General features: G+C 32.0%; 1 protein-coding gene across 3 annotated transcripts in view; it reads right to left on the minus strand.

The window, feature by feature from the left end:
• The window catches only part of LOC106873251 (gamma-aminobutyric acid receptor subunit alpha-5), a 649,257-nt gene that overhangs the window by 1,443 nt on the left and 635,314 nt on the right, over positions 1–12,500 (minus strand). The window lies entirely within an intron of this gene.

The raw sequence follows: 12,500 nt of genomic DNA on the forward strand, positions 1-12,500 counted from the left end.
TGAGCCCTTCCTGGAAAGTTCCGAGGATTTCATGGAGGAAAGTTCCGAGGATGGGCCAGCTACATCCTGGAAAATTCGGTGATTTCCTAGAAAATTCCGAGGATTTCATGGAAAGTTCTGTGGATGGGATAGCTACTACCGTACACACACACGTTATAACACTCTCATACCACCACACCCAAACCCACACATACACACAGATACCAACCATTGTTTACACGCTCCTGTCCCAGAAAGCATTAGTTCTTTGTCCATCTAGTTCGGTCATTCCAAAATGTAACTACACGTGGACTGTTGGCGATCTTTCCTCCTTCATTTTCGTTTGGACTTTCTTATGTCTTCTGTTTCCAAAGAAGACCTTTGCTCCAAATGTAAAACAAACACTCTTTCTTTCCTTCACTGAGCGTCATATTAATATTTTGCATGTACCACGTCCTCGCTTTGTTGTTTTTTCGTCTTTTTCTCCATATTTTAAAATTATGTTTTGTTTGTATGAATGTATATGTATATTTGAATAATAAGGGTGAAAAAGTGAATACTAATTTGATTAATATCAATTTAAAACCAGTGGCCTAGCATATTGAAAAATCTGAAGATTCAGACATCAATATAGGCTCAAAGTAACACACACATTCATATATACATATGTAAAAATGCCCGAATACTTGAAGTTTCTCACTACCAAGTCCACTTAAAAGAAATTGGTCATCTCCGGGCTGTAGTAAAAGATTCTTGCTTAAGCTACCATTCAACAGTACGACACGTTTGGGAAGCACGATTTTAAATACAGATTTCTAAGCTGTATTTTTTGCTTTTGTTTTTGTTTACCTAATGACTGGAATTCAGATGGTATTTGGAAACTGTAAGATAATCACATAGATTAAGTACCATGTTAGAAATTTAAAGTACATACAGAATCTACAATTTTTAAATGCATTTATTTAAAAAACATATATAGTATATTCTATGAAGTATTACTCATTGATGTTGAAGTTTGCGATATTGAGAAAAACAACGGAACATCTTGTCAGTAGATACTCTAGAACATGCGGTATTTAAAGGTCGAACTTTTCACTAATGTTCGTTCTGTGTAAGTGTGTGTGCATGAGCATATATATATATATATATATATATATATATATATATATATATATATATATATATATATATATATATATATATATATATATATATATATATATATATATATATGTGTGTATATATTTGTATGTATGTGTGTTTGCGCGTCTGTGTAGTAAATATCAGAGTCTGTGTTTACATATACACAGGTGAATATACATCTATATATGTAAGTGTCTCGATCTTCTTATATCTCTATATCTCGCTCTCTTTCTCCCTCCCCCTCTCTCTCTCCCTGTATACATATGTGTGTGCGTGTGCGTGAATACAGCCATATTGGCAAATTTATGTTGTAATAGTTTAAAAGAATGCTTTATTAACATAAAAAAAAATTTGACTATGAAGCTTATCGGGAATTAAAGAGATAAATACTCTTATTGCAGGATAACAACTGCCCATCGACTCAATATATTTGGAAGGAGATTTCACGATAATTACCTCACAGTAAACGTGATAGCATATTTTACTATCATAATTTGTCTTAAACAAACCTCAAAGGAGTAATGTCTATTGTAAAATATAAGTCCTACAAATGCAAAATCTGTGGCAAGAAACAATCTGATGCGATGTTGAAAACTAACGTCTAAGACCAGTGAACAGTGAAGCGTTTAACTAGAGTTGTTGTTTTCTGTTATAGTAATAGCTGAGTAGATTTTAGTTGTGGAAGTCGTGCTGGTGACATAATTTTCGTAATAATGTTTGTTATCATAACTCCATAAAAATAAAGAAAATTAGTAATAATGGTTTCAAATTTTGGCACATGGCCAGGAGTTTCAGGGGAGGCGCTAAATCGATAAAATGAACCCAGTAGTCAACACAATAATAATAATCATCATCGCCTATACTATAGGCATAATACCTGGAATTTCGCGAGAAGTAGTAAGTTAATTACATCGACAAGAGGTACTTTATCAACCGCGAAAGGATGAAATAAAAAGAAATAAAAACGGAAGAAATGCCGCTAAGTATCTTGCCTGGTATGCTAGTGATTGTGCCAACTCGTCACCGTTGAAAAATTTGTAATAATGAGTGTGTTTCTTTAAAATAGTTTCAGTCAATTGAAAATGAATCAGCTGGGACAATTTAAAAGGTTTTGAAGAATACGTGAACAGAGGTGAAGCTTTAATTGAATGCGAGTGTTATCAGTAGCCGCGAAGTATAATTGTAGTAAAATATGTTAGACTTCTACCTTATTTGCTGGCACTCACACACATTAATGTGCGTTTGTATACTCTTGTACACAGATAATAGTAATATATACATCCATTCCTCTGTCTTTACGTCCAGAGTTCAAATTCTGCCGTGGTCCCCTTTGTCTTTCATCATTCCTGGATCGATAAAATAAGTACTATTTTGTTCGAGATTTGATGTAATCAACCTATTTCGCCCCCTCCCCCACTGTATGGTTGTGAGCTGGCAGAATCATCAGCACGCCGAGCAAAATACTGAGTTGTATTTTGTCCGTCTTTACGCTCCGCGCCTAGATTCCGCTGAGCTTGACTTTGCTTTCTATCCTATTGGGGTTGATAAAATAAGTACCAGTTGCAAACTGCCTTGATGCAATCGACTTAGTCTTTCCTCCGAAATTTAGCTGACATTTTCATTCTAACTACTTTCAACTCTCTAATCTTTTCCATAGCTAATTATTAATTTACCATTACGTGTTTTTTTATAGTAACAAATACTATATTTTGAATTCTAGCTTTTTCTTATTGCATATATCAGCTCATTTTCCCACGTCATCAACGTTTTCAAATCCTAGTGAATGTCTACTCTAATGCTTTTGTCCATTCTTATTTCTAACTGCTTCTAGCTTTAACATTTTTTTTGTTATATCAGTCCCACTGGAAAGGTACTGATGCATTCTTTCTCTCAGATTACATTCGTTAAATTTACGTACTATTCCTTTGCGAATGTTGAAAGTATATGCTTCAATATATCTATATATATATATATATATATATATATATATATATATATATACACACACACACATGTATTTATATACATGCTTGTATATACATACGTACGTACATACATACATACAAACATACATACATGCATCTTAACTGTGTAGTCAAATTATCAAATTATGCCATCTGCTCTGTAGACCATGGCAAAAGACCATTAAACAACTAAAGTAATCTAACCAAACATAATTCTACAGAAATTTTTATTCCTCTTCCATATCGTATTGTTTTGCATTACACACTAAGAGGGAATTTTTCCCACGTGTATGCTGCACAATCATTTGTGCTTTAGCGAACACGTTATTAGTTTGCTCAAGAATGTTTATCATATTAATTGTGTCGTAAATATAGCAACGCTATAGGAACAAAAAATCACTACATACAACATAGCTTTGCGTAATAGTTCTCTCAGTTTATGACAAAGCAAGTTCGATTAATACTCTTAATGACACAAAACGAGTTTGATTAACGATTTTAATGGACAAAAATCATTTGGCCTGAATCTCCTTTGTGAGATCAAACACAATACATGGGAAAGTTTTATACTTATTTGCGAAATATTCCACCTCGCGGAGTGTATTTATGGAACAATTCTCAGTATTTTGTATACTATTCTTGTAGCATTCAAATAAATCTAAATGTTATTTGTGAGACTTGAAGCATACACTATATTATATACAAATGTTCCAAATAGTAGTCATTCATAATTAACGAATACGTAATACACGTCTTTAAATCCTGCATTTTGTAAATTCTATAGTTAGTAGCGCGAGGAAGAAGTACAGATGTACCAGCGATGATACAAGGAATTACATCCTTCCAACTGAATAAAATTATTATTCAGAAGCCTTAAATCAGGGAGCTGGCATAATCGGAAAAATGCCCTGCAGTATTTGTTCCATCTCTTTATAATCTCAGTTCAAATCTCACCGAGATCAAATTTGCCTATCTTCCTTTCGGGTTCAGTTAAATAAAGTAACAGTCAGTTATATCGACTAAGCAATCTACCTGCCCTCAAAATTGAAGGCCTTGTGTCTAAATCAGGAATCATTATTAAAGCTTTGAATCCGCGAGTAGGCTTTAGCAGATTCATACCTCTGGAAAAGAAAGCAGCGAGAGGGATTTTGTGTCAACAGTTGAAAATAACGAATGTTCCTGAAATTATGGAGCTGTAAACACAGAAATATTTGACTTTGCACTTTTGCGACTTCCAGGCGTACAGTCAAACAAAATCTCTCCCGCCAAAGCATACTCGTGAGTTCAAGGGGTTACCGAAGTTTGAGTGTTATAAAAAGTTTAATACAATTTCCAATTTCTGAGTTCAAATTTTGACTTGGTCGGTTCTGCGCTGCAACAACTCAGATTCACTACATTAGTTTAAAAATAAATGTATATCTAGAAGTAAACATTAGCTGAGTATTGCGTTAGATATAGTCGATTATACCCTTCACAGAAATTTGTCACACTATTATTTATGAGACTCATTAAACGCATTGAGGAAATGCTTTGGCACGTTATATTGTGAGTTTTTATATTCCGAGTTCAAATCCTACCGAAGACAATTTTGACTTTGATCCCTCTGAAGTTAATAAAATAAATTCTGAGTACAGCACTAGGAACAACGTTTTCTCTTAACCCGCTCCTTTCAAAATGGTTGGCCTTATTCCTAAATCAGAAAGTATTATCATTTGTGCAGAGCGCTGGTAGAACCGTGAGCATTCCAAACCAAATGTTTAGCAGAATGTTTTCCGACTTTGCGTTTCCTCGTTTTGGGATTTGACAAAATAAGTACTAGTCAAGGGCTGGGTGCGATGGAATCCACTAGACACCCCAACCGCATAATGTCAGGCTTTATTCATATAGCAAAAACAATTTTTACTACTACTATCACCAGCACGATGACGTTATCATAATTTATGTGTGCATGTATGTTAAGAAAATATCGTATGAACAAATTTCACTAAATGTAAAATAATACGTATAAATAATTCACTTTCTATTCATGCTTTCCTATAGATTATTCCTGTAGGGTCAAAATTGAAAACCATCAATGAAATATATAACAGCAGCTACAACATGTTTGAATGTTTCTATATGCATGCATATGAAAGAGTGTATGTTAACGGTCAAGTATGTTTATGTAAGATGATGGAAGATAATTGTTCGATTTGCGTATAATCCCTACAACATAATCTTCATTGTTAGTTTTAGAAAATGTCATTATGAAATGGCATCACTCCAGTTCTTATAGAATTATATTATTTATAGAATGAAAAAAAAAAAAACGGAAATGTTTCTGAATTGTGTTTGTTATTTGTTGCAGACAACATTGGAAGAATGTTTATTGTTTTGAATTATTATTCTTCAAGATAATATTCTTTACTTTCATAATACTTCCTGCATTCAGTATATTAGACACTCTGCAATTTGAGTAGCAGGATTTCTATTTCTCAGTGCATGAGTATAATCATTCGAGTAACTATTTCATGTATAAATGTGGTCCAATGTTTTTATCTGTCATTGTGAGTTGGGTCTTGTAATTATGACATACTATGAAAAATAGTGTGCTGCATAGACTGTAAGCTCTGTTTTATATGCCGGTGTTGCTGAGGGAAACAATATTCTATGAATCAGTTGACGAACTTACAATGGTAATTTTAGATTATCCCATAATTTGAAAAAAGGTTAAAGCACAGCATATTTTAAATACATTTATAACTATCTCGTTCTAAATGCAATGTAATATTTAACAGGAGTAAGACTTGTTAATGATTCGTTTGAAGACTGAATCAACCTCTGATATAAAACTCTGTCTGTAGATATTAACAGAAAAGAATTAAAGGAAGAAAGACATGATGGAGGGCATATATTTCGATCGAATTCATTTACGATAAAATGATGTATATTGTTGATGTAAATTAAATAATTTCAGTGTAACGACAAATTTTCATATGCAAAAAGTAAAACGATATACCCTCAACGCGAATGACCAACGCATATTTTGACTGTTCATGGTATTAGATGAAAGTATGATTTTTGGCGTCAACAATGTGTGTTTCATAGATGCTGACGCTCGAATAATAATATATATAACGGTGAGAAGAACAAAAGCTTTAAGGCTTTGAAGTGAATGTACAAATAAAACGTAAATCTGAACTTATATGAACGTAGGAGAACTGAAGGAAGAAATTTGCGGACATAATCAGCAGCAAAATGATTGTAAATTATAGACTAATAAACATCAATGGGGCATCACCAAATTCAGACATTAACTAGCTAACCACTAACTAATATAATCTTACCCTCTAATTTGATATATCATGACGTTATAAAGGACTGAATTACTAATTTAAAAGGTGTCAATGTCTCAAATATACACCAGTATTTATCTGCAGCACAATCACACGAAACATACATTTGTCTAATATGCATACATATATGAGTACAACACACACACACACATACACACACACACACACACACACACACACACACATAATTATATATACATTTACACACACACATATGCATATATTATACATAAACATTCATGTATACACTTACATAACAAGTATACATGCATATAGATACGCATATATATATATATATATATAAACATATTGATACATGCATTAATATATATATATACACATTCGCACACTCACACACACACAGACACACAAACACACACACATATCCGTATGTATAAATGTGTAAATGCGTTTCGTGATGTGCTTATATGTGTGTGGTCTGTGTACTTGTGGGCGAGTTATATTGTTTCTGCAACACACATAAACTCGCACGTAGACACACATAAGCAAACGCATACACACACACAAACATGTATAGGTTCTCAGATTCTCCTCCCGCATTACATAATATATATTATTGTGGAAGTCATAAATTTAGAGAAATCAATCGATTACAGACTGTGCACAGATTGCTTTCTTTGATCATCAAATGCAACGCCTTTCAGAGACCAAGAAGTAATTAAGAAATTAGCAGCAATAGAATCTAAATTAGTTATCAAAAGAATATTTACTTTGTAATTTGTAAAGTTAAATTATTCCTAAAAGCTACAATATAGAAAATAGTAATCGATTTAAGCATGTCCAAACTTAAAATGTATTCGACACTTTATATACTTGTGAGTGTTAGCAAGAACACGGAACCTTTCTTTGATTGGTCATCTAGAAATTTTGTGGCTTCCTTTCTCTTTACTGCAGAAGTCTGACATTTCTGAATTCGAATGCTGCACGCTTTATATATGATTAATTACTGAGGATTGGTTCATTTTTTTTGTTTTCAATTATCAAGAAGACAGTCTATCATTTCATGAAATCAATGCTTTGGATGAATATTTTAAAGATACTTTTTACTATTATGTTTTCGTTCGATAGGTTAATGTTTGGTATCATTTCTAGAAGAATTCCCCATCCACAACCTGTTGATGTAAAACATCCTGATGTAAAGTTTTATAAATTAAAAGTATTGGTTGTTGTGAATATTATATTTTTATTAGCTAATTTGAAGTTTGTTTGTTTCTAATTGTGTTTATATTGCCTTCTTTTTTCATTTTAATATCAAGTTTGGTATTTCTATTTTGCAACGAATCTCCCTCCGTCACCTTTAAGAACGGTATACTGAAAATGTTTTTTCGGTCCTATGTGCAAACACCAAATTATATATTACACTGTTTTCGATAACTGAAGGAGGTAAAATAATTATGTCCTTACTTTTGTTATGATCGATAAGCAAATTGAGCCATCATTTAAGAAACAAATTTCCTTAGAATTATATTTAATTCTATATAAAATGGTGAACAATTGTTGAGTAATCCTTTCACTTCTAAGAATATAGAATATAGAACATAGTAAACCTTTCAATTCTGAGAATATATCGCCCTTTTCTTTTTGTATGAGTTATACTAAAGCTATAATTGAATTTATTTCATTATAAAACTAAATACTCATCACGGATTCTAATTTGAATATTTAGCTTTGTGGTTTTGCAACTTAAGTTTGTATCATGAATTACTAGTAAACCTAACTTTACGTAGAATTATGTATATAAAACAGAAATTAGTACATTGAAATTACTACGTGAAACATGAATTGTAGTGCAGAATAAGAAGTGCATTCAAACGAACTCTGTTCCGTTGTTTATAACACATCAGCTAATCAGTATGTTAGATTCAGTAGCCATGAAAGTGTTCTTTCTGCTTTCAGCTACTATTAACGCCGGAATGAAAAGCTCTTCCCAGAACTACATAACTAATCACCCAACTACTTCAACATCCTCTGTATTTCTTCGACTTGTTCCGAATTGGTACGAGATAAATAGCTGAATATTTATAATAGACTAGTGATATCGTTTATAAATATCCGTCCACATATATTTATCTGTATATATATTCCTACAGATAAACAAATTAAACATCATGTGCCGACGATATATTCAAGAGTTGTGACCGCTGATCCTATCAATGAAAAAGGGGCTCATAAATATATACATTGTTTGTCGAAGTGCTTAGGACAGAAAGGGTAACTTAAAAAGTGTAGGAATTCAAAGCTGATCTAATAATAAGTAAATCATGTGATCATAAAATCGATTGCTTCAATAATGTATACATTTATCAGAAAACGTGGACCATTCTGCCAGATATTATAAATCATATCTACGATTTTATATCTGTCAAATAGAATTTTAAGAAGGGACGACGATACTTTTTTCCAGAATATGTGCCAGTGTTAATGGAATATAATCAACTCATTTGTGGAAAATTATGCTGTGCATGGCTTCTTGTATATTCATAAGTACGTATAGTCAAACTGATAGTCATATATACACGCACGCTGCACGCTCGCATATACAAACTCATATTTAATAATGCATGTTTTCATCTATCTATGTGTCTGTTTTTCTTTTTATCTGTCTATCTGTGTAGTTCTCTATTTCGCCAGCTATGTATCTATACATACATTTATCAACATACATGTACATATAAACAAGTGTATGTGCATGTATGTATATGTATATATATGCATGTGTGCGTGCGTGTGTGTGAGTATGTGTGTGTATGTGTTTGTGTGCATAAAATATATATGAACTGATTTAAGCAACTTGACATCTGTCCAAAAACATACCATATTGGAATGAAAAATAGCCTGAAGAATTATAGAAACATCGTTTTGGGGTCATGCGTTATCAGTCAAGTGCCACATAGTTTCATGTTCTTTATTTCCCCCGGCAGAACAGCTTATATGGAAAACAAATAAAAAAAAACCCTTTCATAGATATCTGTAAATCGAATGCAAAGTGATATCGATTCGAATTAGTATTGTAGGTTAGATATGTTCTGTATAGAAGACCATACTCTTTGCAAGTAGTATGTCATGTCACTGGAGATCTATGTATATTTTTTTCCTACTTATATGGAGAATGACGACGTCGTATGAGGTTGGGAGGTATGTTCTTGACTTCATGCAATATTATGTTAGTAAACGATTTTATTGCAAATAAAATTAGTATATGGAGTATATAAGCCTTAAAATCTTAAATACAAATAGATATTCATAACATAGAAACATTTAGGACTATTACAGTTTTATTCATCTCTGTATGTTAGTGGCATTTATATCACTGACTACGGAATGCTGGAAAGTTAATCCTTTCTGGAATGGTTTCATAAAAAATCTGAATATAAAGTAGTGAAACTAAATAGGCGAAAGTGTGTAGTTCGGCGCTCAACTAACTGCTCCAACTAAATACTGAATTTTTACACACAGGCAATGTTAAAGATCCTTTGGGCTACTCCATTCTCAAGTAGTCTGACTAGTTCCTGTTTTAACCACACTATATGCGTATCAGTTTAAATTAAATGCAGATGAATTTGAACAAAAAAGGAGCGGGTTTTAACTAAAAACTGTAAAGAAGAATGTTATTCCATCTACTGAATCTCCCAATCAAAAGCAATTCTATCACTCAGAAAAAGAAACATAGCATCTAAAGTAAGCATTGCAAAAATAGAAATCAGATAGTTATGGCCTTAAGGTTTGATAATTATGTAACATTTCACAGTATTATGTTAAATATATGGCAGTCGGTTCTCAGAAAGTCATTGACTCTACTTGAAGAAATTTGTCATCAGCTAGAATCTTTTTATCCCAGGAAATCAATACGCTATTAACTATATGATTTGATCCATTTCCACATTAACAGTAATAGATATAGGTTAAAATATTGATTTAAATTATAAATGTACACACACACACACACACACACATATATATACATATATATATATATATATATATATATATATATATATATATATATATATATATATATATAATACGTACAATAATCATATATATGTATACACAGGTACACATACACACACGTATATATATGCGATACTGACCAAGCTATGTGACATTGGTACACATGGTTGTTCACAATGTATTTTGCAGCGGTTTACACTTCGAATGATACACCCTCCAAAGACCCCCCCATATATATATATATATATATATATATATATATATATATATATATATATATGTTGGCTTGGCGATAACTATTAATTTCCAGTACCGCTGCCGTAGTCTCCTTTAGAGAGACTTAGAAATATTAATAACTCTATTATATATATATATATATATACATATATATACATATATATATATATATATATATATATATATATATATATATATATATATATATATATACATATACACACACACACACACACACACCCACACACACACACATATATATATATATATATATATATATATATATATATATATATATACAAGAATAAGGGCAGGGAATCGTCAATTAATAATAGAATTAATAATTAACAATTTTGCCAAGTAGTTCAGTATGAAAAAAACCTTTATCGGTAAAACCATTTATCATCATAAATATACAGGGATTAGCATTGAGTTGCTTCTCCAACATACTGAAAATTTAGAAATAGCAGTCAAAGAACTACTGATTCTAAACTACAAATTTTTCTCTAAATGGATGGCGATATTTATGGCACACATAGAACAAAAAACCGGAGGGGAAAGCATAAACAAAACAAGTCTTTAGTTAATCGGATACGATCGTTTCATGGTTAAGAGAATGAACATTTCCCTATTCCAAATCATCAGTCCGATATTCTGATAAATTTGAAAGTGTCTCTAAAAAAATTCACGGTAATTTTGGGCCATGCGACACCTTTGATACTTCTAAGTTAGGTGGTTAAACCGTAATCCCTTCACACGGGACTTTTTTCATACGGGACTATTTGTGACGCACATGGAATAGATTTCTTTGAGATGGGATGCCTGAACTCACTAGCCGATGAATTCGTAAGTGCCTTTCTTATCGTTGATTTTTGGTGTCGCATGGCCAAAAATTACCGTGAATTTTTTTAGAGACACTTTCAAATTTATCAGAATATCGGACTGAAATTTTCATTCTCTTAACCATGAAACGATCGTATCCGATTAACTAAAGACTTGTTTTGTTTATGCTTTCCCCTCCGGTTTTTTGTTTTATGTGTGCCATAAATATCGCCATCCATTTAGAGAAAAATTTGTAGTTTAGAATCAGTAGTTCTTTGACAGCTATTTCTAAATTTTCAGTATGTTGGAGAAGCAACTCAATGCTAATGCGTGTATATTTATGATTATATATATATATATATATATATATATATATATATATATATATATATATATATATATATATATATATATATATATATAAAATTAGAAATATTACATTTTTAAATGTCTCAGAGAGATTTATATAGTAGCAGCAAGATAAAGCGATGGTTTGTTGCCAACTTAATGTGGCAGTCCCAATAAAAGGAAGAATGTTACTTCTACTTAGCCCCAGGAAAAACTGTTTCCAGTTGGCAACAAACCATCACGTTATCGTGCTGCTACTGTATAAATCTCTCTGAGTGATTTAGAAATGTAACATTTATAATTTTGTAGATCAGTGAATTTATTTCACTTGAAATCTTTATGTTTTCAAAGGTGAATAGGCATCGACAGCTAGCAAACCAAGCTACTCCAGACTGATGAAGAGCAATGACTCTGAAACTAGTCTCCTGATCCTGGCTTTGCAGGGTGGAAGTGCTTATCTCCTCTGTTTGAAAACATAAGGATACAGTACGCATGTGTCACATATCCAACTGGAAACTGTGTTTCCTTGGGCTAAATAGCAGTAGTATTCTCCCCTTTACTTGGACTGCCATTTTAAGTTACCAAAAAACCATCACTATATATATATATATATATATATATATATATATATATATATATATATATATATATACATTGCTATGTCAATACTGATTTTAATCAACACGACTCTTCTTTCACT

The sequence above is a fragment of the Octopus bimaculoides genome, chromosome 9 (genome assembly GCF_046866305.1).
Source record: "Octopus bimaculoides isolate indiv1 chromosome 9, ASM4686630v1, whole genome shotgun sequence".
Taxonomy (NCBI): domain Eukaryota; kingdom Metazoa; phylum Mollusca; class Cephalopoda; order Octopoda; family Octopodidae; genus Octopus; species Octopus bimaculoides.